We start from the raw sequence: 13,854 nt of genomic DNA, 5'->3' as shown, positions 1-13,854 counted from the left end.
CGAAGCACCACGGCGCCGTTATCATTGGTTAGCATCGAATGAACCGATTTCAAAACAGCCGAAACCAGCACTGTACCAGAAGAAGGTCCTTCTGTGTGTTTGGTTCATCGTGCATCGGGAACTGCTACCAGCTGGTCAGAGTATCAATGCAACTGTGTAGTAGTGTCAGCAGTTGAGCTGTGCTCAAGAAAAACTCAAAACTCTGGAGCCATCACTTCTGAATTGCAAATGGGTCCTCGTTTACGGGACAACGCTAAGTCGCACGTGGCTAGGATGACTCAGGACACCATTTTCCGCCTTGGAGGGGAAAAATATTGCAACCACTATATTCCCGGCTATTGCACCGCCCGATTATCACCTGTACATTCTTTGGACAATCACCTTAGAGGATGCCAGTTCAAATCCCTAGTAAAAGTCCAAAATGCACCTGATACTTTCTTCGTTTCACGGTCCACCAAGTTATACCGCGATGGATTCCATGGCCTTGTAGAACGTTTTCAGAATGTCGTCGATGCTGATGGGGACTATTTTTGATCTTCCAGGTTAGGTGACATATCGATGTTCGAAGGTGGTGGGTGAAAAAGCAACAAAACTTTTGTTGGTTAACTTTATATTTAAATTTAAGACCTTGTATACAGAACCTATCTACACAAGATTGATTTTCTTTGAAATTTCACTTAATTTCTTTACGGTTTCCTGACAAAAATATTTATTTATTATTCGTGACTAAGAAAAACATAATTATTTTATTACACTGAGTAGAAATAAAGAGAGAGCGAATGAAATCCAAATTGAATAAAAACATTGTTTCTCACCAAATTTTCCATTCTCTATGTCTTTTAAAATACTTGTTAAAGCATATAAAAATATACTGTACTTACAAATCAATTTAGTACGTTTGTTTTATGGCTGTATTTGTAGTACCTTGTTAAAAGGTTTATCTTCAAACTGTCAAATATAAATCGCAATAAATTGTGTAATCTGCTGTCACAAAAAAGTATCCTATTTTTAGATCGGTATAAGGAAGAGGTGCTATACTATTTTTCGATCGGTATGGAAAAACAATATTTCTCCATACTATTTTACCATATTATTAATTGTCAATAAACTTTGTTACTTTTAAATGAATGAAGCGAGATAATTTTACTATGATGTTTTAAAAGCTGGTCATTTGGGGGCCAGGAAACCATTTGGGGGGCTTGGCTCCGATTGGCCCCCCTTGGCTACACCCCTGCGTCAGCAAAAAGTAAAAGGCTACTAGGATTAGCTGATAAGTGAGAGTAGAGGTCGTCCATATACAGGACAAATAGTAGGGGCCCTAGTACTTTTCCCTGAGGCACCCCCGAGATTACAGATTGGGGGTCAGAAGGCGCCCCCTGAAAGAACAACTTTCTGTTTACGGCCTTCAAATAACTGGTGATTAAAAACAGAAATTTACCATGTACATTAAACATATTGGAAAACTTGTGGAGAAGAAGAATGTGACTGACAGAATCAAACTCCTTGGAGAGATCAAAATAGATGACATCTATTGAGTATTGTTATTCATACATTTAACTGCACAGAAAAGAGTACTTACGTTTATGAGACTTGAGCTTTTCGGTAGAAAGCCATGCTGAGAAGTGTGAATGTAAGGCGACGTGAATTTGAGTAGCCTGTCTTTGACTTTTTTTTTTTTTTTTTTTTTTTTTTTGCAAATAATAGACATTACAAAAAGAAGATATATTGTCCTATAGGAGGATACTTCATTTTTAAGTCGTGATTTATATATTGGGGTCACGTGAACTAGTTTCCAGTTAGTGGGATAATATCCTTCTCTGAAGCATCTATTGAATAGGACGGATAGAGAAACTGAAATAACTGAAACAGTTTTCTTAAGACAGAGCGAGCCAATGTTGTCGGGTCCAATTGATCTATGTGGAGAAAGCGACTGGAAGAGATCCGAAACCTCACCTGGGGTGGTAGAGAGGTCTGATAAGGTGTTGGTACAGATGGGTCGGAGAGGGGGGGAAGATGGGTTGTAGGGAAAGAGCGGTAAATGTTTTACGGAAGTAGTTATTAAAAAGGTCGGGTCTTTGACAATACGAAATACACAAAAAAAGGAGGTATATGCATTTCACATTGATCTTTTTTTGTTCTGTAATAACAACAGACTAACTAACTCTATGGCCTATGGAACCCGGAGGTTCAGTGCCGCGTTCACAAAAGCTCTCCACTGACTTCTATCCTTAGCTAATTGCATCCAGTTTCTACTTTGTATTCCTATCTCTGCGAGATCCATCTTAATATTATCCTCCCATCTGCGCCTAGGTCTTCCTAATGGTCGTTTTCCTATGGGTCTTCCAGTCAAGACTTTAACAGCGTTTCTACTTTATTCCATTCTAGCTACATGATCTGCCCACCTAAGCTTCCTAGACTTGACGACCCTAACAATGTTGGGTAAACCGTATAAACTATGTAGTTTCTCGTTATGAAGTTTCCGCCATTCCCCATTCTCGTTTCTCTTGGGTCCGAATATTCTTCTCAGGATCCTGTTCTCAAATACTTTCAGTCTATGTTCTTCCCTCAGAGTAAGCGACCATGTTTCGCAACCATACAGAACAATAGGCATGATTATCGTTTTATATATTTTAAGCTTCAAATTCTTCGACAGAATTCGCGACGACAAGAGATTTTGAACCGAATAGTAACACGAATTCCCTGCTTTTAGTCGACATTTAATTTCTTCGGAAATATGAACTTGTTCTGTAATACAGTAATTTATGTTGTTTAAATGAATGAAAAAAAAAAAAAAAAACGGGACAAGTGTCAAATTATTGAGCTGCACGAACAAACTTCTTTTTGCTGCATATCCCTCCTGAAACCGGAGCGATATGAGAAATTTTGAAAGGAGATAATCTGGAGAAATATATATTTTTTTCATAACTTCTGTACAATAATATCCCTTGTAAAGCTTGCATAAAAGTTCTGCATTATTCAATTTGAAGTCGCTTTTAAATACGTGTGGCTAGTTTTGTTCTAATTTCCCACGATGATTCACCGAGACCAAGGGAGAAGGTGATAATGATGAAATGAAGAAAATGGAAAGAAACGATAGAACCTTGATATTCTGGATACAATTTACCTTAAAATTTATTAAACAGTTAACCGATCCATGATTTCTTTCCTATCCACAGCAGGGCTTGTGTATAGGCCGCTCCCTCCAGTTCTTTCTCACCGGAACTAGAAGTCACTACTACTACTACTACTACTACTACTACTACTACTTATATCGAAAACAGAACCCAACTACCCCCTGCGGGGCTTCTAACCCGTTTCTACTACTAGTACTACTACTATTGTTGCTACTAACTACTACTACTACTACTACTACTACTACCACTACTACTACCGCTACTACTACTACTACTTATACTAAAGCTTCCTTACCACAAGCTTTACATCTTAAATCTTTATAACATACGATTCCAGTTCATTATGAACTAATACGAATTGTTAGAATCACTGATTCGTTAAAAATCACTGAGGGGAGTGGGCTATACTCAATCCCACAGCAGATTTCCTTTACGCCAAATTTCTAAATAGGAGAGGACAAAAATAACTGAATATAAATTTAGATAATTTAAATTATATTTAGGGGAATTTTGAGATAGAAAGTATGTACGGAACTTCCTTTCCTGCTTGGTACCATTGTTTGTGTTGCTTAAAGGTAGTCATTTGTTAAGTAGTGCATGTAAATACTGGATTATATTTATTTAAAAATATATTGAATTTCAACAGTGTTAGTCAAAAGCATATATATACGTTTTATGGATTAATTGTAAGTATTATAAAGGAACTGAACATTATACAGCCATATTCTTTTTCTTCCTGAAAAGAAAGAAAAACATATTGCCTCTCGCACGTGTCTTAATACACAACTTCAGTAATTATTTCTCCCTCGTCAATTTACACTGTAACCTGTCGTACTAATATTAATCATCTATCAGCTAGCGACCACAGTTTTTCTGAAATTTTTTAGCGGGGCGTTAGACGAATTAGGAATATCTTACCAGATGCATTTTAGTGCAAGGATGTGTCTTGAAGTAAAAGTTTACCGCTATGTTCGTGCGTACAGTTTCACCAACCGTCGTCACATTGAAAAGAATAGCTTTCATCACTTTTCGTGTTTTAAATAATATGTCAGTACAGTCAATGGGTATTATTTAGTTTTCCCTCAAATCACTTGGTTGTTAGGGTTAAGTTTAGAGTTGCCCCTCCGTTTTTTTATAAAAATTAGGAAAATTTACAGGAAAAATGGGGTAAGAAATGGTGATTTGGCGTTCTTATGTGATGTTTAAGTGTCAAAGTTTGACAGTAAAGTTATGTTTAATATGAGAAAAGATATGTAGAAGTGAGTACTATTTGCAAGACGCGGAAGGTTTCGATAACTGAACAGCATGGTAGTCGTATAGGGTAGGAAATCTGTGCGTTGAATATGATATTTCTGCATTGAGGTTTACAGAATTATATAAGAATAATGAAGAAAATCTATTACATTTTCATGAGAACCATGGATTACAGAATTTAAGTGATACTTGAAGCTTATATGAGAACCTGTTCCGGTCACTCTTCTAGTCTTAACTAAAGTCTTACCAGATAATCTACCCTAACCTAAACTAACCTAACCTAATAATTTTGAATGTTTTAACTGCATTTTTGTACGTTGGAAACTGGAGAGGCAACTCTAAACTTAAGCCGGTTGTTATTGGCTCATTTGGTAGTGAGTAGGTTAGGTGAGGTTTGATTCCCAGTAATCGTTTACAATGGCACACTATAAGTAATAGTACCGGCTCCAGAGCCGTCGATTTATTTAGGGAAGATACAAAAATGCCATCCCAGTCAACAGTAGTATTTTACTGGCGCATGCCTAAATAATTATGTACAAATCGATAATATGACTCTAAAGTGATATCAGAGCGCAGTTGGTGTGGTTGCGTGAGGCTGCGTCCGTAGGGAATTGGAGATTTGCTCATCAACTAAGATTTTCGGTGCAGATTTATTATATACATTCGAAGATTTGTGAAGTTTATAAAAGAAATTTGTAATAATATTTTGAAGAAGTAGTGTGTAAATAATAAAAGTTTGGTGTTCACTTACCTCTGGGATGCGTATTTACATGGATATATATGTAGATGACAATCGAAGGTGGTATCCATGCATTCTCCAATAAGGTAATTTCATTTAGATGTGTAGTTTGTGAATTGTTTATGGTCAATAACAACTAATATTGTATTAGAATAGATGTAAGCAATCGAAGTAGATTGTGGTTTTACGTCTGGCATGAATTAGTACCGTACGTAGAAAAGTTAAAAATGAAGTATAACATTGTACACAAACAATCACGTTCAGGGAGCTATGCACAGGGTCTTGCTGCTGTATTGTCGGACCACCCCGAGAATACTAGGTTGAGACCCTGGCTCGGCTCACTTGGTAGTGATGATTGTTCGAAATGCAATGTGGACGTATGGCGTAAAAACTAGTGCACAAAACACAAACAAACGTGTGCTAGGTGGACACTAAAAACACGAATGCTATCTAACCGAGTATGGGTAGGATCGTAACAGGGAAGCCCGAGCGTTAGTGAGAAGATCCGTCGCCACTGAGCAGGCGCGTCAGCGGCGGTAGGTATACGCGAAAAAGGAGGCTAGTGAAAAAAAACACTTTATATGTCATAAAATACATGGTCTATGTGTTGCATAGCTTTGGAGGAGACATTAATTGACATCCAAAGATTAAGCAGAGTGTACTAAATTACGTTAGATGAGATTAGCTTTGGTTATATGTTTATCTTCTTTCCAGTAGTTTGAATTAGTTTCTACACTAACGACAAATTGTGTTTCACACAATTTGAACAAGTGACACTCCTTATTTTGTACAACTCGATAAAACTCAAACATGATGCGTGGCATTCTTGTAATTTACGCTCCACTTGCACACCATCGTTTCCCTTAAATCATAACAAATGTATTTCTCCGCCAAATAGTTCCTTCCGCCTCCATATATAGTATCGCTTACAGCATCAATAACAACTACCAACAGCAAGTATTTACTTAACTTCAACTATTCCCCTCACCGCACTTTCACTCATTCTTCCTCACAAACCAAAATAAATTCTCCAATTCATCTGGTAAATTCTCTGAAACTGGTCTGGCGATACAGCAATTTAACCCATGCACAGTGTATAAACTGATTGAAGGTGAATCAGGTTATACGAAAGTGAGGAATTAAGAAGTGGAATCATTGAAATCATGGTGATGTAGTACGTATACACTGGAAGGTTATTAATTATGTCCATTTCGGAATTGTGGGTAATAGCGGTAATGAGTGATGTGCATAAGTATCAGTGCAAATTGAGGAGAAACTTCCTAATATTGCAAGAGATAAAACATTATCTAAATTCTGATAAAGATACGAAACAACCGAGCCTTGCGGGGCTTCTAGCTCCCTTCGTTTGCTGTCGTTCGCTCGGCTGTTTTTTGAAGATAGTATTGGTGCTTTTTAGTGGCCATCTTGTGTTTGTCTAAGTAGCAGGGTGGAAAAAAATCATGATTTTTTTAAAAAAAATCATTTTTGTTGATTTTTTTGATTTAAATCGATTTTTTTGATTTAAATCAAATCTTTTTCTTCGTATAATACAAGTCGCGAACTGAAGAAAAAACATTAGGAATTAGTATTAAATGTTAATTATGTTATTTACGTGAAAGTATTGGGTTTAAATTTTGAATTAATTCCCAATCATTAACCTATTTCAATCCCAAACAATGTTTCTTAAAGCATTAAGGAAAAAGTACAGCAATGTATATCAACATGATACTTTTCTTTTCACGAAAGTCACTGATATTTGGCAGGGGCATATTTTTAAACAATTGGAACTAGCTAGCGGCACGAAATCCATATAAAGTACATAAATTTCGCCTAAAATTAACTAACTCACTCTATGACCTATGGAACCCGGAGGTTCAGTGCCATGTTCACAAAAGCTCTCCACTGACTTCTATCCTTAGTCAACTGGATCCAGTTTTTACTTTGTATTCCTATTTCTGCGAGATGCAACTTAATATTGTCCTCCCATCTGCGCCTAGGCTTCCTAATAGTCGTTTTCGGATTGGACTTCCAGTTAAAACTTTGAAAGCGTTCCTACTTTCTTCCATTCTCGCTACATGTCCTGCCCACCTGGGCCTCCAAGATGATGACCCTAACAATGTTTGGTAAATGGTATAAATTATGCAGTTCCTCATCATGAAGTTTTCGCCATTCCTCATTTCCGTTCCTTTTGGTTCCGAATATTCGTTTCAGGATTTTATTCTCAATTACTTTGTCTGCGTTCTTCCCTCAGCGTAAGCGACCATGTTTCAAAACCATACAGCACAACAGGCATAATTATCGTTTTATATATTTTAAAGCTTCAAATTCCTCGACACAATTCGCGACGATAAGAGATTTTGAACTGAATCATAACATGAATTCCCTGTAGGAATTTTCTGCAGGAATTCCAAAATAAGAAAATCAAGATGATCAGTTCCAGAAGAAGAAACACTTATGATCGTTAAAAATATGCTTTATGTGACGTGAAAAACATTTCAAATGCGAGTTGTCCGTGCATTTAAGACATCTATATATAGCAGGCACGTTTTTATACTTTTCTGTTGGCTATTTTATTTCCTCTGACAATTTTTCCTGCACAGGCACGGCAATTTTTTTGCGATCACATCGCAGATCGCGGCATGTTCTGCAATGGGGTCAAGTATCCACTTTATCAAAAGTATTATTCGATATTTTAACGCATCCAAAATTTGTCGTATTACGATCCCGAAGAACTTCTTTGTGTTTAGTACATAAATTTCGCCCAAAATTTTAAAATCTAATTTTTTTTCTTGTTTCGGAGAGGGGATCGGACCCCTCTAAATACGCCCCTATTATCTGGAAACAAACAAATAGACGTGTACACAAAAGAGTTTTCATCTTAAATGTCCATGGTGATTTCCCCGTTGGAATACAAATTTTAAAACCTTGTGTTACAAAGAGAAGAAAGCAGGGTTCACCCGTAACCCGTTCAAACGGGATTTTCCCTGATCGTTCCCTACACGATACTAGTTTTCATACTGTGCTTACATACATTTGAGTCTCATTGCATTATGATTATTATCTTCCATAATCGAAATAACAGAAGAGAAACGGGATTTTACTTACTTTCACTTTAAATTAATTCATTTCGGAATTTGATTTAAATCAACGATTTTTATTTAAAAAAATCAAGTGATTTAAATCTTGATTAAAATCGTGATTTAAATCAGACTGATTTAAATCAATCCACCCTGCTAAGTAGTGATAAAGGTAGGAATCAACAGTCCTGGAGTGCTTTTAATCCCATTCGCTCGTTCATCTATGTTTTGTGAAGATGGCATTTGTGCTTTTAGTGGCTAGCTAGCTCAGGTTGGTTGGTGTTTTGCGGAAGACCTCTTAAAGTAAATCTGCACCCAATATCCCAAGTGCACATACAAAAAGTGATTCCTGAAGGCACAGAAAGTGAATGCGGTGAGAAAGAAGTGTGTCTTTTGAATTTGTGTATGGATTTGTATACTAAAGCTCCACGAGATTTCTTCCGCGTTTAATTTTGTACTAACGAATAGGTCTCTCAGTAGATCTCATTCAAACCGAAGTCCTTGGAATGTGCCGAGAAAATTGCGTAGAATTTTACGGTGTGTTTTCTGTAACTCTGTTGTAACCATTTTGTTTGGCGTGCAATCTGCATACACTTCAATCGTGACTGAATGTTTTATTTACTTGTGTCTTGATGTAGTTTCCGTAGTGTGTAAACGTGTGAAACATATAGGAAATAATTCTTCTAAAAAAAAAGAAAAAAATGACAGCTGTGTACATTAATGAATACTCAAAATTACCAACAAGTATGCTACTTTATGTAAACTGGCACTTGTAATCAAGAGCGCCGATTTCTCTGTAAATTTGGGGGGGTCCATTCAGATGCAGAAGGTATATATATATATATATATATATATATATATATATATATATATATAATATGAAGATTTGAAGACAAATTGCACTCAAATTATGCCAAATATTGTATATTCACAAATACAGTTGGGGGCCCACATGAGCTTTGGGCGCTCGGGGCCTGTTGCCCCCCCCCCTCGGCGTCCTTGCTTGTAATGGTATAACACTACGAAATCTTGTAATAAACACAAAATACAGCTTTCTGACATTGTGAGAAGGTGCAGCGTTGGTGGAAATAGATATTTTACTGAAGTACTGTGCAACAGATGACGTGAATCTTCAGTGAAAAGACTTACTCAATCAAGTTATGTCGACAAGTACTATAAACACTCTCTAATCTCAGTTTTCAGTACAAGTAAATATTGCGTACGAGCCGGGGCAAGGGGAAGCTGGAGTGTCCGCGCTGGCTTGCGTCCATAGGGAGAGGCGCGGTAGCAAGGATATGTATGTGAATACGTGAAGGGTTGTTTGTTGCTTCATTTCCTAATTCGATTATATTTGATTCAAGGTTGAAGATAGTTGTTTTGTTCAGGTTTGTGTAAGGATACCATCTGGAGTGAGCAATGTAAAACTTTTTTTTTTTTTCTCCTCCTGGTTCGGCGTCCTCTTGCCATCAGCGCCCCGGGGCGACGGCCCCGCTCGCCCTTCCATACCTACGGCTCTGATGACATTGCACATTACATACAGTCAAACTTGCTCAGGCGTGGTTTGCGACAAATCGGGATTAACTTAAACATTTTGTGTCACGCTCATCCAACATTATTAAACATCTGTGGTCAGTTTTAAAGCTGCGAGTCCAGAACAGATTTCGTCTTCCAGAACCGCTAATGCAGTTGAGTGCTCCATTGTGTAAAGAATGGTTCACTATTCATTAAAATGTACATATCCCCAAAACAATCAAAATTATCTAATTGTTTCGTCAAAAAGTTATTGCTTTTCTCAGTATTGTGGCAGTACCAATCTTAGATTTTATTTTCAAGTTAAATCTGATTCTCATTTTAAGTTTATGAAATAAGAAAATACGGAAATGTGTTTACTTATAAACAATTGCATTTGAAGAATTAGATCACTATGTTAATTCTGGTATACAATCACATCTGAATTTGTCTTATGCGCTTGTGACAGCTTTACTTACATAATTGAACTCATTACGAAAAGCTAGCACACACATACTTCTTTCTTTCTAAATTCGAAATTTGTTCTGGAACCCGGACTCGGAATTCTTTTATTACTGCACGTGGTTTTACGTCACGTCCACGAGCTTTCAGATTATCAACCTCAGCAAAGATCCTGATATAAAATATTTGGTAATTTCAAGAAAGAAGAGTTCCGACAGACCTGGGAGTTCATGCAGTTTAGGAGTTCATGGAGTTGGATCAGCATTTCTAAGTTGTCTTTATGAAATGAAATGAAATGAAATCTTTAAGTTTTACGTCCCACGCTTATGCCGGTTAGGCTAAAGGAGACGGTGATGATGAGAGATGAGTGAAATGGTGGAATGAAGAAAGTGGGAGGAAACGGGAGAACCCCGAGAAAACCCACGAGCACGATGTTTGTTCACCACAAAGTCCACACGGCGCGAGCTGGGATAGAACGAGGGACCCCAAGCACCGGAGGTGAACGCTCTACCAGTGAGCCACCGCGTCCCCTTCTAAGTTATCTATCGTCATCATGGAACATAACGACTCCTGTCAAGTTTAACACCGCCGAAACAGTGGGTGTTCTGCATAATCACTATACGACTAGTAAAGGACTAATAGTCATCAATACTCTGTCTCCGAGGTAATAATTCACCACCAACAAGAACTATGTCAGGGTCGGAAGTGTTATCCTCATCATAACTTACCAGGTATGTGTCAGAGAAATCGGTTTGTGGTAGGCTTACCAAGTGCATAAGACTATTCATTAATAGACACACATATTCACATTCAAAATTAACTGTATTAAAACTCTTTTTTAGTTTGATTTATGGGATTTAATTATTGTACCTCTCGCTGTAACCTCCAAATTAGAACCTAGAAATAGAACAATCTCATATAACAGCAGAATATACGTTTTCGGAAAACTAACGTTGCCTGTGAAAATACATTTCGTTGATTAGGTTCTTCCGAATAGCGTTAGTTTTCTTCTAGTATTCCTTCATCATATTTCTCTTCCACCCTCATACTCTTCTTCTGATAGCTGATTTATAATAAAGATTTCTTTCTTTCTTTTTTTTTTCCAGTATCACCGGTATTAAATCAATTAGTCCACTGTCTCTCTGGAAATGATTCACGAGTTACGTGTGAATTTTCTCTAGACATAATTAATATGTTTTATGTCTGAATTTCCTTTGGTAATGATACACGAATTATGTATTTGATATCTGAATTTTTCTCTGGAAATGAATTACCAGTTATGCAGGGTGCGGCAGTGGATCTGGCGATTTTACGTGAAAATGATGAAATTTATTTGGGTGTAACAAGTTGCACTCCGTGTAACGTGGTTTCCTGTCACCACGGCATGGCGCGTCCTCAGGTTGTGGATCGAGGAGAAGGCCTCTAGATATAGAGATTAGCTGCGAATATACTGAATAAGCAGCCGCGAACAACTGACTAGGAGTGGTCCTCCAGCTTGGGGGTTTGGGTAAGGCTAACAACCTCATCCTGTAAAAAAAAAGCACTTGTTCAGAAATATTCACAAAAGCCTCGGACAAGGACTGATAACTTGGCACGACCTCAGCAAAAGAAAATGGACATGATATTTGGAACATGGAATATTAGGAGTCTTTATAGGGCAGGTGCGTTAAAATCCGGAACGAGTGGTCAGAGAAATACAGGATGGACGTTCAGGAAGTTAGGTGGGAAGAAAATGGATCTGTGAATTCCGGAAATTTTACGGGGAAGGAAATAAAAATCACCAGTTAGGAACAGGGTTTTTCGGTCACAAACGAATATTACCAGCAATTAAACGGGTTGAATTTGTCACTGACAGACTTTCTTTTATTACTTTTAAGGGACGGTTGTGTGATATTATTGTTCTAAATGTACATGCTCCAATTGAAGATAAGGGTGACGATATAAAAGATAGTTTTTACGAAGAAGTGGAACGGATATTTGACCAACTCCCGCGATATCATATGAAAATTCTATTAGGGAATTTCAATGCGAAGGAAGGACGACAGGATATTTTCAAACCGATTATAGGGAACGAAAGTCTGCATAAGGAAAGTAATGACAACGGTGTTAGACTCGTGAACTATGCAACATCCAGAAACCTAATCGTGAAGAGTACAAAATTCCCACATCGCGACGTTCATAAATACACTTGGACATCACCAGACGGAAAAACACACAATCAAATTGATCACGTTTTAGTAGATAGAAGAAGGCAATCTAGCATAATTGATGTCCGGTCGTTTAGAGGGGCTGATTGTGATACTGATCACTACCTGGTAGTAGCGATAATACGAGAGAGGTTATCGTTCAATAAAGGTAATATTCAATGCCCGAAAACGGAGAGATTTAATTTAAAGAAATTAGAAGAGAGCCAGGTAAGAGAGGAATATCAGATTGAAATTTCGAATAGATTCTCGGTTTCAGAAGACTGGGAGTGCACTAGCGTTGAGGATACTTAGATTGAAATTAGGGATAGCATTAAAAGTTCAGCAATAGAAAAATTGGGACACGCGGAAATACGTAGGAACAAAACATGGTTCGACCAGGAATGCCTTAATCTAGCAGAGAAGAGAAAACAGGCAAAATTACGCTGGCTACAAAATCCGAATGAAATAACTACACAAAATTTCGCAGATATAAGGCGGGAAACTTCCAAAACTTTTAGAACAAAGAAACGCGATTTTTTGAAAGCTAAAATTAAGAAACTCGAAGATAATAGGAAAAATAAAAATATTTGGGACATGTATAAGGGGATCAGCGAATTTAAGAAAAGCTATCAACCTCGTGCTTATATATTAAAGAAAGCTGACGGAACAGTTCTCACTGATACGGATAGCCTCTTAAATAGATGGAAAGATTTCTTTGACGATTTGCTGAACACGCAGCCAAAAAGTAATGTGCGTGGAGAAAAGGAGATACACACCGCAGAACCGTATATTCCAGAACCCAACCGAATAGAAGTAGAAACCGCTATAAAGAAATTAAAGAAACACAAATCTCCGGGTGTAGACGAAATTCCGGCTGAGTTAATTTTAGCTGGAGGCGAAAAATTGTGGAACAAGATACACAAACTCATTTTCCTTATCTGGAACAAGGAAGAATTGCCACAAGAGTGGAAAGAATCAATTATTGTTCCAATTCACAAGAAAGGCGACAAAACTGACTGTAATAATTATCGAGGCATTGATCGTCTGTCAACATCCTATAAAATCCTTTTAAATATTCTATTAGCAAGATTGACCCCATACGTACATGAAATTATTGGAGATTGTCAGTGCGGATTTAGACGAAATCGATCAACTATCGACCAAATATTTACCATTCGCCAAATACTCGAAAAAAAGGGAATACAATTCCCCGGTACATCAACTATTTATTGATTTTAGAAAGGCGTACGACTCGGTTAGGAGAGAAACATTATACAACGTTCTTACAGAACTTGGAATACCGAGAAAGCTAATTAGATTAATTAAGATATGTTTAAATGAATCCCAAAGTAAAGTCCGGGTAGGAAAATTTTTGTCCACGAGCTTTCACGTCGAAAATAGCCTGAAACAAGGAGATGCGTTGTCGCCATTATTATTTAACTTTGTGCTGGAATACGCCATAAGGAAAATCAAAGATAGCAACCAAGGCCTAG

At 37.4% G+C, this 13,854-nt stretch overlaps 1 protein-coding gene across 3 annotated transcripts in view; it reads left to right on the top strand.

Annotated features, from left to right (window-relative positions):
* Nucleotides 1-3,670: 3,670 nt before the first annotated feature.
* The window catches only part of Mys45A (SDA1 domain containing protein Mys45A), an 85,689-nt gene continuing 75,505 nt past the window's right edge, over nucleotides 3,671-13,854 (top strand). For 2 of the 3 annotated variants that reach the window (XM_081752761.1, XM_081752759.1), the window contains exon 1: nucleotides 3,671-3,820. The gene's annotated coding sequence lies outside the window, so the exon portion shown is untranslated. Of the gene's footprint in view, nucleotides 3,821-5,194; nucleotides 5,214-13,854 lie in introns of those variants that run through there. The other variant, XM_081752760.1, reaches the window with a different exon arrangement.

Source organism: Thermobia domestica, chromosome 3, assembly GCF_964235325.1.
Source record: "Thermobia domestica chromosome 3, izTheDome1.hap1.1, whole genome shotgun sequence".
NCBI lineage: Eukaryota > Metazoa > Arthropoda > Insecta > Zygentoma > Lepismatidae > Thermobia > Thermobia domestica.
This window is presented reverse-complemented; position numbering and strand designations above follow the sequence as displayed.